The 13,495-nt window shown below is 43.1% G+C and overlaps 1 pseudogene; it reads left to right on the top strand.

The window, feature by feature from the left end:
* LOC121979832 overlaps positions 1 to 13,495 on the top strand; it is a 60,250-nt pseudogene that overhangs the window by 29,238 nt on the left and 17,517 nt on the right.

The raw sequence follows: 13,495 nt of genomic DNA, 5'->3' as shown, positions 1-13,495 counted from the left end.
GGCCGGACCATTGCTTGGTGACCAAGCAATGACCGGCCACATCCTCTTGTAGGGGCCGACCCTATAGCTTAGTGACCAAGCTTGTAGGGGTCGGCCATAATAATTCAAAAAGGGAGGGTTGTTTTGAATTTTTAAAATCTTCTCTTTGTAGAAAACTATAAGTTTTAAAAGAGAGATTTTAATTTTTAAAACTTTCCTTATTTGAATTAGGCCACATGTTTAAATAGAGAGTTTAAAAGATTTTAAAACTTTCCTTTTTTAACCATCCTCATGGTTTAAGAAAAAAAGGAAAAGAAGTTTTAAAATTTAAATTTTCTATCACCATGTTAAAAAAGGAAATTTTATAAGAGAGTTTTTAAATTTAAAACATGGTTTTAATTTTTAGAAACTTTTCTTTTTTAACTCCTACTTTAGGAAAGAGAGCTTGTAAAATTTTATAAGAGTTTTTCTCTTGTAAAATTTTTAAAAAAATTATTATTCCTTTCCTAAAACATGGTGGCCGGCCACCTTGCTTGGTGCCCAAGCAAGGGGCCAGCCAAGTTTAATCCTAAACCAAATACGATTTATCTCAACCATTGATTGATGATTGATTCAATCAAGAGGAAAGAAAAGGAAAAATAAAAAGGGAAAAGGAAAAACTCTTGGATGATTTTATTTTTTGTAAAGAGTTTTTCCTTATTTGCCTTGGGCAAGTAATATAAAAGAAGGGGTGAGGGGGCTTCATGAGACACAACTCTTATTCTTTTGCTTGGGTGATCTCTTGGTGTGGCCGGCCCTCTCCCTTCTTCCACTCCCTTTGCTCTCTTCTCCTTGGTGGTGGTGGTGGCCGGATTTTAGAAGAAGAAGGAGGAAGCTTTTGGGTGGTGTTCATCTTGGAGGATCGTCGCCCACACGACGTCCAAGGTGAGGCGAGGAATACGGCAGAAGATCTCGAGGTCATTAACATACAAAGAGAAGGTATAATTAGCAATTGTTTTCCGCATCATGCTAGTTTTTCTCTTTGTAAGAATTCTAAATACAAGAGGCAATTAGATTTAGTTTTTCGAAATAGTTTTTTGAGTTTATGTTTTCTTCTTTTTTGAACTTGTGATTCGATTGTTCCTTTTGGTTAACCTAGAGTTATTTAAGGAAATAAATATTAGCTTTCCTTAAAAGGCTTTGCCTAGGCGGTGGTGGTTGCTCCCATATCCAAGAAGGCCATGTGCCTCGCCATGCAGTCCTGGAAGGCAATTTTGGAAATTAATATTTATGGAATTAATAATCTAGGTAGATTTGAATCAATAGTGTTAAGTTCCGCTTGCGATTCAAATCTAAACCATTAAGAACCGATAAGTTAAATTTGGAATCAATGATGTTAAGTTTCGTCTGCGATTCCTAATTTAACTTCTAAAGAACACAATAGGTTATTTAAGGAAAGGTTCGACACTTGTACAAAAATTTTGTACAGTGGAACCAGTACGTTTTCCTAGGATTAACCAACAGGCCCAACCAATCAGCGTGCTCCACGTTATGTCAGGATAGAATTTGCATTCCGAGCGCCCGGACGACCATTTTCCATCAACTCAATTTCCTGCAAGAAAATGTTAGTCCGAGGCAAATGCAAATTATACTACTCTGCAAAGCAAAGTGTTAGCACAATTATAGAGTAGTAATTAGATTCCGTCTCTTCGAGACTGGAATTTAGTCACGATCTCAACTTAGATTTCCGAAATGGTTCTAACTTGGACCGACGCTTAAGTTCCCTGATTGGGAATGCGTCCTCACCAAGTCACTCCCCTTTAGTGACTTACCTTAACTTACCTATCAGACATCAGGTCAGCCCGTCGACTTGTCTGGACTTCGTGCTAGCTATCAAGTCAGCCCGTCGACCTAGCTGGACTTTCTGTCAGACATCCGGTTAGCCCGTCGACCTGTTTGGACTTTGTGCCAGCTATCAGGTCAGCCTATCGACCTAGCTGGGCTTTGTGCCAGTTATCCAGTCGACCCGTCGACCTAACTGGGCTTCATGTCAGATATTCGGTCAGCTCGTCGACCTATCTAGACTTCTCCTGCATATTTAATCGAAGTGTTAGATCACAACAAACCTAACTTAATCTACTTTGTCATTCATTAAAACCTAAGTTAGACCGTTAGTGCTAACTGCATCAACAAATCTATTCACTATCAAGCAGGGGCCCAAAGAAGCATTGTGGGTCTACATCAAGAGGTTCAACCAGGTGGCCATGGACATTCCTTCAGCCACCCCGGAGATACTGGTTAATGCCTTCTCGCAGGGGCTAGCAGAGGCTAGCAGAGGCTGAGTTTTTCCGCTCACTCATTTGAAATCCTCCTAGAGACTTTGATCACCTACTTGGACGTGCCACCGAGTACAACAACATCGAGGAGGCCTAAGCGGCGCGAAGGAAGGAGCCGGTCATCGAGTCGACCACCACTTCCGAGCGGCGTCCCTCAAGCCATAACCATCCACCAAAGGGACTCTGAGCGGGAACGTCTCAGCAACACCAGGAGAATCGAGCACACGCTGTGCAACATGTTGAAGTAGAATGGCCCAGAAGCTCAAAAGGGCGAAAATGGACACCCCTGTTCTGCTCCTACCACCGATCGACAACGCATAACACATGAGACTGCTATAATATGAAAGCAGGAGCACGTCGGTCGGTCCCGTAAAAGTTCCCTCGCAGAACTCCCTCAGCCGAGCGCCAACAGCACCACCGATCGGGTGAAAAAAGGGAGGAGGCGAGTCCTAAGGTTGAACAGCGTCGGGATCGGGCCCATCGAAGAAGAGATACCAGTCCCTCCTGAACCTCGGCCGAAGGGACCCGACTCTCGGCGCGGGAGGAGGAAAATAGAAGCAATGTCACTCAAAGAGAAATCAAGATGATCGCCGGTGGCCCGACGGACAGGGACTCCAACTGGGTAACGAAGTCACATGCTCGGTGACTTGAAATTCATGTTGTTAGATGCAACAAGGAGAGGGCAGACAGACTGAAGATCAGTTTTGGTCCCCAAGACTTGGAAGGAGTAGAGGTCTCTTATGACGACGCCCTGATCATCCAAGCGGTAATAGCTAATTACACTATTCATCAAACTTTTGTAGATACAGGCAGCTCAGTGAACATTATCTTCAAGAAGAGGTTCAACAAGATGCAAATCGACCGCAGCAAGTTGCATCCCATGACCACTCCTCTATACGGGTTCACCGGCAACGAAGTGTTGCCGATTGGTTAGGCACAACTAGCTATATCACTTAGAGAAGAGCCACTGAAGCGGACGAGAACCACGAACTTCATCATGGTGGATGTGCCATCAACGCACAACATCATACTAGGCCGACTGCCCCTGAATGAATTCTAGGCGGTCGTCTCCACCTTTTTCAAAAAATCAAATTCCCAGTGGGCGATGTTGTCAGAGAAGTCAAAGGAGACTAGTTGGTCGCTCGACGATGTTATGTCGAGATGGTCAAGTCAGAGACCAAAGCCGCACGGAAGGCACAACAGCTGGAGGTGAATACAATCCTCGAAGAATCCCCAATGCTAGTCTACGACGAGAAGGAGGAGGTCCAGATTCACTCTAGCCGACCGGAGGCAACAATCTTCATGGTCGCCGATCTGCCTCAGGAGAAGAAGGCTGACTTGGTTGAGTGCCTTAGGCGAAACCACGACGTCTTCGCCTGGTCGACCCATGAGCTTCCAAGAATATCGTCTAGTGTGGCTCAGCATAAGCTGCATGTCCGACCCGACGCCCGCCTGGTCAAGCAAATGATGTGCGACTTTAGCTTGGAGTAGAACCAGATAATCCGGACGGAGATCGAGAAATTATATGAAGCCAACCACATTTGTGAAGTATAGTTCCTAAGCTGGCTTACCAATGTGCTGCTGGTTTCCAAGTCGGGCAGCAAATGGCGGGTGGCATTATTTTCCGTGACCTGAATAAGGCTTGTCCAAAGGACTTCTATCCTCTGTCGTGAATCGACCAGATGGTGGACTCGATAGTTGGCTATGAACTCATTTCCATGCTTGATGCATACTAGGGCTACCACCAGGTCCCACTCGCCAAGGAAGACCAGGAGAAGGTTAGCTTCATCATTGCTGATGGGATGTATTGCTATAATGTCATACTATTTGGATTGAAGAATGTCAATCTAACTTATCAGAGGCTGATGAACAAAGTATTCCAGGGGTAGATCGACCACAATATGGATGTATATATAGATGATATATTCATAAAGTCTGTCTGAGCTGCTGACCTCTGTGCAGACGTGGAAGAAACCTATCGAACCTTAAGGGGGTGTGGGATAAAGCTGAACCCAGGAAAGTGCCTGTTCGGAGTGAGGAGCGGACGCTTCCTGGGCTACATTGTCACCAAGCAGGGGATAGAAGCAAACCCGAGCAAGGTAAAGGGCTTTCAAAACATCCCTCCACCTCGCAACCTTAAGGAAGCTCAGCGGTTGACCGGACGAATCATGACCTTATCGAGGCTTATTTCAAAGTCGTCCGATCGGAGTCATCACTTTTTCAAGATACTGCGTCGAGCTACTAAGTTTCAATGGGACGCCGAATGTGACAAGGCGCTGGGAGAGTTGAAGGAGTACCTTTCTTCTCTCCCTATATTGGCAAAACCCATCGCCGACAAGCCGCTCTAGATTTACTTATCATCTACAGAGCGAGTGGTCGGCTCAGAGTTGGTACAGCAGAACGGCTCCTTACAGCAATCAATATACTTTTTAAGCCATATATTAAAAGATGCTGAGTGCCGGTACACTTGTCTCAAAAAGTTAGCATATGTGCTCATCCTGGCTACTCGGAGATTGCGGCCCTACTTCCTCACGCATTCGATCGCGGTATTGACTAATAGCACGCTCGAAAAAGTCCTGCTCGTCCCTGAAGCGTCTGGTCGATTGATCAAGTGGACCACCAAACTAAGTGAATTCTGTTAGTATTAGCCCTAGTATCAATTATGAGATGATTGTAAAGGGCTCATTTTGTATTATATATCATTATTAATAAAAGACAAAGTTGGTTATTATATTTATTTCAGTTCAATGTCGATTGAATAAGTATAATAATGTCCTTGGGTAGTAGGTTCTTATCTACAATATATCAATTGATTGAATTGATAGTGAGATATTGTAGAGAACACTACTATTAATTGTTCCTAGTCGAGCATTAATATACAAGGATAATATTAATGCGTTGAGACTAGCATGTAGGTCAACGGATGACTTGATCTCACAAGTCATGAATATGAGATATCAGGTTGACACATGAGTATATATTAGAGAATATATACTGAATGACCCGCCATGAAAATGTTTCATGGATCGTTATATGAGTGTCATAAACATTCTCATGTGACTATTGGTATGAATAGTCCTTAGACCTGAAGTCGCTACGATTCCCTACATAAGGAGTTGTGTACTTTGGTATCGGCAAACGCCACTTGTAACAAGGTGGACAATAAAGTCGATCACTGGGTATGCAATGAATTATGCGGAGGGATGTGAGTGATGTAAATGGGATCTATCCCTTCCATATGATGGAAGCAATATCTGTGGGCCCCTTGATTAGTAGGACACAAGAAAGCATGGCCATGCACAAATGAGTCAATATTAGATATTGAGCTTATTTGATTTAGTGTGTCTACTTAGAGATCAAGAAACACAAAGGTTAATAAGAGGATGACATGGTCTATGCCTCATTAATCAACCTAGATATCAAGGATAGAGGGACAAAGTCATACAAGATAATAGTCACGGACAGGTTAGGTCGGATCTTGACCTTCTCCTCACTTGGGTAGCAATGATACCTTGCTAGATGTCACTCATTGCTTATGTATCTAAATGTTGATTTAGGTACACTGCCAACGTTACGAGAACCTATTGGGTCACATACAAAGAACAAGTAGATTTGGAGATGGGTTCATATGATGAATCATTGGATTAAGTCTAATCCGAATTGGACTTATTGGGTTGTACTCAATTGGATCTAATTGTTGGATTAAGTCCAACTCAAATTAGACTCAAGGAGTTAATTTGAATTAATGAAATAGTGATTCATTGAATTTGAATTGCATGAGGATTAATTGAGTAAGACTCGATTGAATTAGATTTGAGTTAGACTCAAGTGAATTAGACTTGAGTTAGGCTCAAGTGAGGAGACTTGAGTTAGACTCAAGTGAGATTTAATGAAGATAATTATTGAATTTTGAAATTCAATTATTCATTTCATTCAATTTTTGAAATTGAATTTGAAATGAAGAGTTACACTCATTTGAAATGAGGAGTTACAAGTTTGGTCCTTAATGGAGTGTAAATGCTCATTAAGGCTATTAATGCTAATTAAGTATTTTCATTGGATGAAAATACTCAAGCTTTTTGCTCTTCATTTTTGGGATGAGTTCTTTTCATTCTCCTTGCTCCTCTCCTCTTGGCCGAAATCCACTTTCAAGGTTGCTAGCACAACCTTTCTCCTTTTGTGAGTTTTGAGACAAAAGAACGCTTGTTCGTGTGAATACCATAGAGGCGCGAACGTGAGATCGTGCTGTGATCCGAGCTATCGGGAGTTCGTGAGCACACCACAAAGGTATAATCTCTCATGCTATGTTAGAAAAGTTAGTATATGTAGGAATTTCTCTTTCCCTTCGCATGGATCTTCTGGAGGAAATATGTTTTTTTGCTGCGCGTTTGCGTGTTTAGCAACATATTTCCTTACAAATTCAATATACAATACCAGTCCCAAACAGCGATAAAAGCTCAAGCCTTAGCTGATTTCATCACGAAGGTCTAAAATACTGAGCTAGAGGCGACATGGAGAATATACGTGGATGGTTCGTCCACTCGGCAAGGCAGTGAGATCGGAATCTTGTTGATATCGCTGCAGAAGGATAGAATGCAACTCTCCGTGCGGCTAGACTATTGGGTCACCAACAATGAGACTGAATATGAGGCCCTAATAGTCGGCTTGCAAGCAGCTCGACACGTGGGAGCCACAAGGGTCCTCATCCATTTAAATTCCCAGCTGGCAGCCCAACAAATGGCAAGAACTTTCGAGATAAATAGTGCTCGACTCAAGTTATATGCTAAGCCATTTGAGAAGTTAAAGGCAGGCTTCTAAGAGGTCATCTATAAAATAATGAACAATTAATAATTAAATAATAAGGTTATTTGAGGAAATAATCTTATTGGAATTTTTAGAAATTTTTAGAAATTTTTTGGGATTTAATCGGAGCCTGTATGGCGTACTTAGAGGGGATGCGTTCATGATCCCGAGAAAAAGCCTGTTTGGAATACCCGAAGGTGGGAGTTGATCAACTTGATTAACGTATGTTGAATTAATGAAAACCTAAGTTATAAATAAAACCTTAACCTCCTCCCCCTCTTCGCCGCCGAAACCCCTTCTTCCCCGTGCCCTAACTCACAAGGCCGAACTCCTCCTTCTCTCTCTTCCTCACGCGCGTACACCCCAGCAGCCGCCGGCTCTCCTCTTCTCCCTCGGGCCACACCGCCGGCTCTCCTCCTAACACAGGCACCACAGGCCGCCGATCCTCTTCTCTTCGAGCGGTGCCCCAACTGATCCGGTAGGTATACTTCCCTAGTAGGTATGGAAGGCATACTCTTCCGTTAAGGTTGCAAAGAAAATCAGGGGTTTTCTATGTAGGATCGTTTCCTTGTCACTGTAGATTTGGAAGAGGTGGTTTGGGTTTGCGGGTTGCATGGTTTTCTTGTAATGGGTTTGCTTCGTCGAAACAAATTTTTGGATTTGAGTTAGAAACGTTCTAGTCTCTTATTTTGGATTTTGGATTGCTGTCAACTTTATGTTGTTAGGTGTGATTCCTATTGCTACGGATCTTGTGTCTTCATGATGGATTAGATTGTATCTTAGGCAGATTTGGAAGTTGAGGATGTGGATTCGATGTTAGGCTCGGTTTCTCTTGCCAACAGAATTTCTAGAACAGAATTTGGGAAGTTTTGATTCTCATTTGGGAGTCGTGTCTGCTTTCTTCATGTAGGATGAGTTTTTGGGCAGATTGGGAGGTTTTCTTATGTATGCTGGTAAGTATTTTGGTGTTTAGCCGGTGAACCATAAGTTTTGTTGTTTTTCTTTTCCAATAGTTTGTGTTTCAGTCGCTGGACTCTTTTGGATTTAATGAAAGACTTCGCTTGGTCTTATAGATGTCAGGTTGCGGTGTTCTTGTTTTCTTTTGGCACTAGATTTTTCTGGGACAGATTCGGAAGGCAAAAGTTCGTTGATATTGATTTTGTTTCTGAATGATGGTTATATAGATGTCATATGTGTATTTATCGCTTCAGATTTTCACCCGTACAGGGGAGATGCTGTCGGATTTTTGTCTGGCAAGGACTCCTCTGGGGTGTGACATCATCATTCAGAAAGTTCCCCGATCGAACAACCAATATGCTAACGAGCTGGCTAAGTTAGCAAGATCCTTGAGCCAATCGTCATTGACAAGCCGGTCGAACAAGTTCTATTGGTGGCGCACATCGACAGGACGACCATAGGAGGCTTGTCGAGTGACTAGAGGATGCCATTCGTCGAATTTCTTCGATTTGGTACCAAGCTCGCTGATCAGACGAAAGCACATATGCTGAAGAAGAGAGTTTGGAGGTTCACGCTGTTTGACGATCAATTATACAAGAAAGTTTTCTCCCAACTGCTGTTCAAGTGTGTCGGATATAAAGATATCGACTATATCCTACAAGAAGTTCACCAAGGATCGTGTAGAAGTCATCCAGGCAGCCGATCATTGGCCCGTAAGATCCTGCTGGCTGGATATTTCTGGCCTTCGCTTAAAGCAGATACCGCTCGGACAGTGGTCAATTGCTTATCTTGCCAAAAGTATCTAAATATCCCACACTAACATACAGAGGAGCTGAAAGCATCAACAGTGTCTTGGCCATTCGATCAGTGGGGAATGGACATAGTTGAATCATTTCCCATTGTGACCGAGCAAAGGAGGTTCTTGCTGGTGGCTGTCAACTACTTCTCGAAATGGGTAGAGGCAGAGCCTGTCACCAAGATAACCGAACATACGATCATCAAATTCATATGGCAAAATATTTTGTGTCAATTCAGTATCCCGCGCAGGCTCATCTCCTACAATGGAAGGTAGTTCTCTGGGCGAAGGCTCAGAGAATGGTGAGAGGGCTACGACATCAAGCAATCATTCACGTAGTGGCCTATCCACAAAGCAACGCCCAGGTGGAAGTCACTAACCGCGAAATCCTCAGAGGGCTTCGCACTTAGCTCGACCACGCTTGGGGAAACTAAGTCGACGAACTCCCAAGTGTGTTGTGGGCGTACTGCACTACTCCTAGAGAGACGATCGGCATAACCCCGTTCCAATTGGTTTACGTTGGAGCGGCAGTCGTGTCAGTTGAAGTGGGAGTAGAGTCCGACCGAGCAATACTCTACAGGAGGGATAACGCCGATATGCAATTGATGGAGCTGAATTTAATAAATAAAGCTCGGGATAAAGTAGTCGTATGGCTAACGACATACTGACAGTGTATAAAGCAAAGTTACAATTGTCGAGTAATTCCGAGGTCCTTCCAGGTCGGCGATCTGGTTTGGAAAAGAGTAAAATCGATCGGGGAAGTCACCAAGCTCGAGACACCATGGGGAGACCTTACAAGGTGATTCAGAAGCTCAGCTCGGAAACATATTATCTGGAAGACGAACAAGGACGGACTCTTGAGCGGCTCTGGAGTGTCAATCATCTTTAATCGTATCGAACGGACTAGAGGTTCGTGAATGTGTTAAACAATTTGTCATAGCATTTGTATTAGCCGTGCAGGGAATGATGAATGAAAAAACTAAGTGTCCGAGGCTATTTGGTCAATCGGTCATATGTCAAGTTGAGCAGCAACTATAAACCCTAGTGTCAAGAAAATATTAAGCCGAGTGATGACTATAAATCCTAGACCGGAAGTTAAAGAAAAGCTGAGCGGCGGCTATAAACTCAAGAGAATTAGAGACAGTCGAGCGACAACTATAAAACTTAGAATGTTGAAAAACAACATTAGTCGAGTAGCGGCTATAAACCTGAGCGAGATTAACAAAAGTCGAGCGACGACTATAAACCCTGGAGTAGTAAGTATTACAGTCGAGTGGCGATTATAAACTCTTGCATAAGTCGAACAATGACTATAAACTCTTGCCTTAGTCGATCAACGACTATAAACTCTTGCATAAGTCGAGCGGCGACTAAAAACTCTTGTCTTAGTCGAGCCGCGACCATAAACACTTGCCTTAGTCGAGCGGCGACTATAAACTCTCGTATAAGTCGAGCGCTGACTATAAACTCTTGCCTAAGTTGAGCGGCGACTATAGAACCTTGCGATTTAAGCCGAGCAGTGACTATAAATCCATATACGGCTAATGAAACCCGAGCAACATTAAGAGGGTGATACTAATGATCTCCAGTCGAGCGGTGGTTACAAATGCCAGAACGCTAAAATCTACTGTGGCAGGAGAGAAGTATTAAAGAAAACGCACCTGAGCGGCGCATGCCCCAGACTAGGCGAAACCCATATGGTTAAGGCCTAAGGCATCTGGGGAAGGTGCCACTTAGGCGTTGTTCCGAGATAGCAACGTAGTTAGAGGGGCATAGCCCCGGAGAGGGAATACAAAGAAAAGACAATAAAATAGCAAAGTGTCTATCGGAGACACGTAAATTGATACTTCATAAAATATAAGACACTAGCAGATCGACAGAGACCGTACAAGAACTGCCGAGAGGGCGGCGGGGGGGGGGGGGGCCTTAGAGGCGTCACTCGTCCATTCAGTCGGACTTGCAACATTTTTCGACTAGACTTGAGGGAGAAACTTATGATGCGGTGATGAAGGAGGGCCCACCCGAGGGAAGTCAGAGTCAAGAAGGGCAGCCATGGCATGGCAGTCAAAGTCAACCGTCAGAGGACAAGCTTCTGGTGGCCAAGCGGCCGGCTTGTTCGCCCGGTCGGACAACTTCTCCGACCGAGTGGAAGATAGTTTTCTACGCTCCCATCAATATAGGAAGGGCAGTAGATTCTCATGTTCACAGCGACCGCAGAAGGGATCGTTCGCCCGGATTGACTGTCTAGCCGGATTGGAAAGAGCTACTCAGCCACGCGGCTGTAATAACAGATTGCCCAAGTGGTCGGGCGGTGGCCCCAAACTGAGCGACTACCCTGCTCGGCCAAGCAGTGGGAACCCTTGCCCCACTCAGCATACCTTCTTGGGAGTCCGTGCCACTGACATGGGGGCATGGTCAAGCGGCGAATCGTATGATAAAAAGTTCTACCGTTACGTCAAGGATATGCACATTCCGTTAAGGTAAGGTGTTAAAGACGCTTTACTGACACGTCCTTTCATAGGACAAGTATGGAAACATGTAGGCATCTTGGTATGTGTGCCCATATATTTATTCGGCTCCATACAGCTTGGGTTGTGTGCTCGTACGTCACTACCGTTCTATATAAAGGGAGGTCTAACCACCGAAGGTGGTATGCGTGCTCATTATCACTGTTGAGAGCTTTCGTCTACTATTTTACTATTCCTCTTTGTTGTCGGTGACTGATTTGAACGTCGGAAGACTAACATCGAAGATCCCTTTCCTGACTTGGTGCTAATATTTTTGTTCTTACATATCAAACGTAGTCTGCACGTAGTTAACCACGGAGCCACGCCTTTAATCAGCAATCTTCATCAAAGTTGGACAGATCAGCGTCAAATAGTGGAAAAGGCCGAGGAAGAAAGTAACCGAAGGAGGTAATTGATCTTCGGACGCTTCTTATCCATGGTGCACAATCTGTGGCAATAGATGATTGGCAAAGCGCAAATGATCTTCTGAAGCAGATCAGACAACACGCATCCCCCTTTGGAGATGCAAGCCAGAGGATAGTAGCTTACTTGGCTCGAGGCATGACTTTCCGACACAGGAAGCCAGGTTTACCGATCCATTGTGGCAAAAGGAATCTCTACACTCTTGCTGGTGTTATATGTCTGCATCCCCTTTCAAACAGATCTGCTATTTCTTCGCCAATACAACAATTATGAATGTAGCCAAGGATGCTAGCAGGTTGCATATAATAATAGACTATGGTATTTACCATGGCTTCCAATGGCTGTGTTTCATTCGTCGTCTTGCTGATGGACCAGGTGGCCCTCCTAGGCTTTGATTGACTGGCATCGACGTGCCAAGGCCTGGCTTCCGAGTGACGACCGACCGAGCTGGTTGATGAAACAGGGCAGAGATTAGCATATTATGCTTGTAGATTTGGCATTCCATTTGAGTTTCGAGCACTCGCAACCAAGTGGGAGACCATATGAATCGAAGACTTTAACATCCAAAAAGATGAATTATGTTGGGTGCTATTTGAAATTTTATTTTGTTTTCCCTTGTTCAAAAATTTGTACAAGAACAAAATTTTTCCTAGCAGCCTATGTGCTCTACAGAAGTTAAACTTGGATTGCAAATGAAACTTAACATTATTAATCCAAATTATTCTTCAGAAGTTAAACTTGGATTGAAAATGAAACTTAACATTTTTACTCCAAGTTCAACCCATATGTTCTTCAGAAGTTAAATCATATTACAGAAGTTGATTAAATATCTATTTCAAATATTGACTTCCAGATTAAACATGATGAGACAGTCGACCTTCTTGTATATGGGAGCATCCATTACTTCCTAGACAAAGTCTTTCAAAGAAATTGAATATTTAAACTTCTTACAATAACCCTAGATTTAACTACAGATACCTCAATAGAAGCACAAGATCAAAACACTAAATCGAAATATAAAAACGAAACACGAAATCGCTAGCCTCTTGTGTCGGTATTTCAGGATCCATATAAAGAAAAACTAGTTTCGCTCCGGAATTAAGAACTAGTTATACCTTTCTTTGTAAACAAAGACCTCTTGATCTTCTGCTGTATTCCTCTCCTCCTCTTGGACATCATGTGGGCGACAATCTACCAAGATGAAATCCACCCAAACCACTTCTTCTCCTCCAAGAAATTCTGGCCACCAAGGAATGCCAAAATAGGAAACTTTCTTCTTTTCTTCTTCCTCTCAAGCAACCAGCCACTAAGTGCTCATTCTTTTCTTTCAAGTTTCGGCCACCAAGAAAAGATGGATGTCGGCCTCACAAAGAAGAAAAGGAGAGAAGAAACAAGATGTTGTCGGCCTTAGGAAGCGGAAAGGGAGAGAGGTCGGCCACCAAGGAAAAGAGAGGAGATAAATTGTAGAGATATGTGTGTATTTCATAAGGCACTCTCTACCTCTCTTTTATAATCTTTGGTAATTGCAAAAAAAAAAGGAAATTTTAATAATAATTAAAATCTCTCTCTTTTAAATTTCCTATTGTGATGGCTACAAAAGGAAAGTTTTAAAATTAATCTCTCTCTTTTAAATATCGTAGAAGGCTACAAAAAAGGAAAGATTAAAATTAAAACTTCTCTTTTAAATCATGATTACAGAAAAGAAAAGTTTTGTT

This window comes from Zingiber officinale, chromosome 5A (assembly GCF_018446385.1).
Source record: "Zingiber officinale cultivar Zhangliang chromosome 5A, Zo_v1.1, whole genome shotgun sequence".
Taxonomy (NCBI): Eukaryota; Viridiplantae; Streptophyta; class Magnoliopsida; order Zingiberales; family Zingiberaceae; genus Zingiber; species Zingiber officinale.
The sequence above is the reverse complement of the archived record's forward strand: the minus strand, read 5'-3'. Positions and strand labels throughout refer to the sequence as shown.